Source organism: Petaurus breviceps, unplaced genomic scaffold (assembly GCF_028583685.1).
Source record: "Petaurus breviceps papuanus isolate PSGF00001 unplaced genomic scaffold, PetGlider_PUasm1.0 37, whole genome shotgun sequence".
NCBI classification, from domain to species: domain Eukaryota; kingdom Metazoa; phylum Chordata; class Mammalia; order Diprotodontia; family Petauridae; genus Petaurus; species Petaurus breviceps.
The window spans coordinates 37388472-37394525 of record NW_027186296.1 but is presented as its reverse complement, the minus strand read 5'-3'; positions in this window follow the sequence as shown (position 1 = coordinate 37394525).

Here is a 6054-nt window from a genome sequence, read left to right as displayed (position 1 = left end):
GTTTTCTGCTCCACACCTCAGACCATTTTCCAACCTGGCCATGTTGTCTAACTTCTCAATCCCCCAACTGCATCATGCAACTGGAATTCCGTCAACCCTACTGCTTGGTGGGTCTTTTCTGGTTTCTAGGACAGTGGCTGTTGGTGTTTGTAATGATTCTGAGGTTCAGAATCATTAGACGGAGTAAAACGATGTTCAGCCTAATTTTAGTGTTTGTTCTAGACCTGGGATTTGATTGATGTGGGAAACTTCTTATGCTCATGTGAATCCACAACTCTTCTGGAATTATGGTCTAAAAGAGTTGCCTGGGTGTTGGGAGCTTAGGGTTGTATAGTTAGTATGTGTCTGAGGCCTTCCTACCTCCAAGACCAATTCTCTCTCTATTGGTGTCCCTCAGTTTTAGAAATAAATACCAATAGTCATGCCCTCATTCTTTGAAATTTTGTAATTTCTGTACACAATAGACAACAACTCCCTATTATAGGCAAGAGAGAGAAAACTACATACAAATTCCAAGGGTAAGATGGATTCACACATTTCTGGATAAAGGCAGGAAGGGTCACATTTAGAATAACTGACTTACAACAATCTACATTTATTGGGAGGAAGAGGAGAGGTTTGTCCAAAAAAAAATCTATTTGCTTGCTCAAAAAACTTCAATGGCTCCCCATTTCCTGAAGTAAAAAAATCCAGACTCCTTAGCCTGGCATTCAAGGCCTTACACAGTCTGATACCAGCTTCTTTTTCCAGACTCATCTCAAATTAGTCCTTACACAAATTCTTTGCTTTAGCCAGACTGATCTTCACATGGTCCCTAGAATAAGCTGTATACATTTCTTCCTTTGTGTCACTCCCAGGGTTTGAACTATCACCTCCTTCGATTCTCCTTATCTAAAGCCAATTCATCTTTTGGGGCCCTAACCAAATTATTGTAGAGTACACCCTCCCCGACTTGTAGTTAGGTTGGTCTCCTGGGGGGCCACTACCCCAGTTCAAATTACTATGTGTCCACACTCAGGCGATCAATAAACACTTATTAAGTGCCTACTATGTGTCAGACACTGTGCTCATCTGTGCTAAGCATTCTCTTAAAACTAAAGCTCACAAACACCCACTGATCCATTTGTGTTTAATTGTTGGGTGAGGGACGTAATTAGCTCAAAGTAAAAGCATTTACTGAGATGAATCACAAGAACAGTAGCTATAACACCCATCCTCCCCAAAACAAACCTGAAGTACATTATCCCACAAACAGTGTCAATGGGAAGAACAGACCACACACACACATATACACCAATACTCACACACACACTCATACACACACTCACAACACACACTCACACACACATACACACATATACACCAATACTCACACACACTCACAACACACACTCACACTCACAACACACACTCACACACACATATATACACCAATATTCACACACATACACACACTCACACGCACACACACACAGAGTATACTGATAGAGGTGTATGCTTAAGTAACACCTGTAGCCCAGGTGACTCACACCTCTGATATTTTGAGGCCTCGATGTTCTTTCTTTTCTTGGGATGTCCTCATACTGCTCAGCCTGAACATACTGTTCCACTGGATTCCATGGGCCTTCTCCCTTCTGGGCATGTTGTTTGCTACTGGGCTCCACTGCAAGACTCTATGGCTGATGAGGGTGGGATGATGGAAAGGAGAGAGAAATCTCTCCCCTAAGAAGTGAAGCTCTATCAATTCCCTATGAGGAGCTGGGGTCTTCTATAGCTGACTCTCTTCTTGATTACCCAGGCTTAGTCTCTTGCGAACAGAGCCTTGCTTAGAATGACTCCTTAGGAAGTACACTTTACTTTTTGAAGGGCTATCAGGGGTATGAATGTCAACTAGAAATTAATCTAAACCCTTCTTGATTCTGTTTATGATTTGGGTTATTATCACAGGTTCTTTAAGTTTATTTTCTTCTGTGTACACTGTGGTAGTAAATTTCTCACTTTTGATATTCAAGGGGATCCCTCTACCTCTAGCATTTTGGAGAGATATACCCACCTCTTCTTCAAGGCCAGGTATGGCTAGTTTCCCTCTTAATTTCAAGAAGATATAACAGAGAGGAAATACCTCTTTACAATTCGTCCGAGACCTTAATACTTCGTTGTTTCTGCTATCTATTCCATACATTCTGTAATTTCTTCAACTGGGATGAGAAAAACCAACTGATCAAGGACCTCTTGATTAAGTCCTTCCTTCTCTTTTTTTCTTCTTTGTTACATAGAATGACTCTCAGGATAGGGATATATTTATTTATTTATTTATTTATTTTAAAGCAATTGGGGTTAAGTAACTTGCTCAAGGTTACATGGCCAGGTATTTCTGGTGGATGCTAAGTGTCTGAGCCCAGATTCGATCCCCAGGTCATCCCGACGCTGTAGCTGGTGCTCTTACTCACTGAGCCACCTGCTCAGGATAGGGATATATTTATAAATGAATGTAACATAAGGACAAAACATATCAATATGAATTAAAATAGACTCAGAAACGTATGTGCGATTTCATCAATTGGGGGGTTCTTTCAACCCACCCATACCTGTTCATCCTGGGTGACTCAGTTTTACACAAAGTTCACCCAATGTGCAAGGGTCTTCCTTTGGTACATCAAAGGGATACCATTGGATCACTCTGGCTGCTCAGCTCTTATCCCTTGCTCTGGTCACACAACCAGCTCATCTTATTTCTCAATGACACATTTCCTCGATGGTATCTCTTATTCTTAGGAGTTTCTTATTGGTGTATGTTACGACTGACTCATGGCCACCATGCACCTCTTCATTACTGTCTGTGTGACATTACTTTTTAATTCTTCAGAGACTCTTCCATTCCATGTCTCGATGCAACTCATCAACGTCAGTAGAATGTCAGTATTAAAAAGATGGACCTTTGTTTACATGAGAAGTTTTGAGTCATTAAAGGAGCATTTCAGTTTTATAGAGGCAGCCTACTCCCCTCTTGTTCAGGAGAAAAACTCAATTGGTTATTTATTTGTCTGCCCCAGATAAACATACTGATGGAAACTTCTATAGGATTTCTATCTAAATACATGTTATGACCTTGGCAATAGACATCCTCCATCCACTTGGTCTTTCTTGTGTAGATAGTCAGTTCAAGCTGTTTTAAGTGACTAAACATCTCTCCCAGGAGACTCAAGACTTGATAGAATCAACACAATGTTATTCATGAATGGAGGATCTCACTATCTGACTGACCTCACCATCCACAGAAGAACTCTTTTCAACTTGAACTCTGCATCAGATTCCTCCACCACAATTTTATGCCTCACCTGTTGTATTGAAAAGAGTTATTTCTGTTATATCTTTCAAGGAATATTGAATGATTTTTATGTATGGATGTCAATTATATTATTGTTTCTTGATTATGGAAAAGCATTTGACTGGGTAGTCTCCTTACCAACCTGGAGCTGAAACATTGGCCTACCAGGTTAAATTTAGGGTAGGGCATGATTGTCCCCTGATGTCCACCTGGGTATTATGGACCTGTCCCAAGCTTCCATCAATAGCACAGCATGGCTTGTCAACCAGAAATTAATCTAAACCCTCCTTGATTTTGTTTATGGTTTGGGTTATTGTCACAGGTTCTTTAAGTTTATTTTCTGCTGTGTACACTGTGGTAGTAAATTTCTCACTTTTAATCTTTAAGAGGATCCTTCCAGCTCCAGCATTTTGAAGAGATACACACACCTCTTTTTCAAGGCCAGGTTCTCTAGATGTCCATGACGAATATTCCTTTGGGAGATAATCAGTCTACTGGCCCTTTGTAGGGAAGCAGAAAGCAGCACTTTATGCCCCTGAACAGTTAACCTGTGTTCATTGTTTGGCCCAAACAGCACCAGGAAGGCTTCTCCCTCTCTCCTTTATATTGCCAGACATGGGGGAGAAACATTTAACTGTCTATTCCACATGCCAAACCATCTGCAAAGGGAGAAAGGGCCCCAGGTAGATGATAGATCTCTGGGCACACCTGGATGGATGAATTCAGAGCAGATGCAAACATTTTCTTCCCCTCCCCCAATCTTCTCCCCTTGACCTCAGCCCCCCTTTCCCAGCCCCTATGCACTGTGACACAGATCATGGAAATCTATGCTCCCTTGAAATATCCCACCTGCCCTTAGTAGGAAACAGAGGTCTATCCATGCAGTTACCTATAACCAGGGCTAATTAGGGGTCCAGATGCCCAAGCAGCTTATTCACTTAGGGGGGTTACACTGGGGCCTTAGTGCTGGCTTAATAAAAAAAAATGGCCAAAATTAGTCAGGCAGAATCAAAACCTGGTCCAGGGCGGGGCAAAGCAAACACTGATGATTCATTTCAGACGCTGTTGGATAGAAAGCAGCAGGTATAAAAAAGCTGTTCATTTTTGACAGGTGCATTGTGCGTACTGGGCCTCAGGCCAGCGGGCGTTTTCAGCAGGAATTAATAAAAAGGGCCAGGCCTCCACAGAGCAAAAGATTGTGTCCTTTGTGGGGAGAGGGCCAGTTAATGAATTCTAGCAGATCGAGGACCTCCATGTTGGGAGTGGGAGGCCAAGACTGGGAATGGTGAAATAAGGGACAGACTCAAAGAGACACCTGGGAGTTGGCTGTGGTGGGTTCCTTCTGAAATTTCACTGTCTCTGAGTGTTCCTGAAATGGAGAATTGAATCATACACTCTGTAATTTAGAATCAGAGATTTAGAGATAGACGGGTCCCCAAACATCATCTAACGCAACTTGCTTATTTTACAGATGAGAAAATTTGAGATTCAGGGAAATAAAGTGGCATTCAAGGCCACACAGGTAGTAAGCAGCAGAGTCAAAATTCAAACCTGGTTCCTCTGACTTCAAATTCAGTGTCCATTCCCCTGTATAAGAGTAACTAACTGGAGAGGATGTTAGCGGTCATCTGGTTTTGTTGTTCAGTCATTTCATTTGTGTCCAACTCTTTGTTGACCCCATTTGGGGTTTTCTTGGCAAAGGTACTGGAATGATTTGCCATTGCCTTATTTAGCTCATTTTCCATATGGGGAAACTGAGGCAAATGGCATGAAAAGACTTGCCCAGGGTCACACAGTAAGGGTCTGAGGCCAGATTCGAATTTGTGAAGATGAGTCTTCCTGACTCCAGGCCCAGCACTCTATCCACTGTGCCATCTAACTGTCCCTACAACCCAACTACTGTCAATCATCTTTTTTTTTTTTTGCCTTTTGGAGGACAATTGGGGTTAAGTAACTTACCCAAGGTTACATGGCTAGTTTTTTTTGTGTGGGTATAAAGTGTCTGAGGTCGGAACCGAACTCGGGTCCTCCTGACTCCAGGACTGGAGCTTTACTTACTGCGCCACCTAGCACCCTGTCAATCATCTTATAAGGTTAGGAAATTGTGGATGTTCTAATTCTTTGAGGGTTGTCGTGGAATCTAAGAGTTTGAAGGGACTTCCAGAGTCATCTCTCCTAATCTGACCATGGATGCCATCTACAAAATCTCCGAGTCCTTTTGTTTGAAGGCTTCCACTTTCTCCAGAGGCAGCTGATTCTACTTTTCAATCACACTAATTTTTAGTAATTTTTTTCATATACTACACCCAAATCTACTTAAAAAATAACTTATGCTCTTTACTCATGTTTAAGCTCTCATCCACTTTCCAGACTTATTTTACCTTTTTTACCTTCACAAACTATCTTCCATCAAAACTGGAAGACAAGCTGTTCCCTAGCTTCAACATTCAATCTCCTCTTTCTATGCATTTTCCCTGCCATATTCCCCATGCCTGCAATATATTCCTTTATCATCCCTGCTTTTCAGAATATTTGTCTTCCTTCAAGACTCAGTTCTGGGGCAACCAGGTGGTGTAGTGGACAGAGCACTGGCCCTGGAGTCAGGAGGATCTGGGTTTAAATCTGGTCTCAGATACTCATTAGCTGTGTGACCATGGGCAAGTCACAACCCCAGTTGACTAAAAAAAAAAAAAAACAACACCAGTTCAGGTGAAACCTCCTTTGTG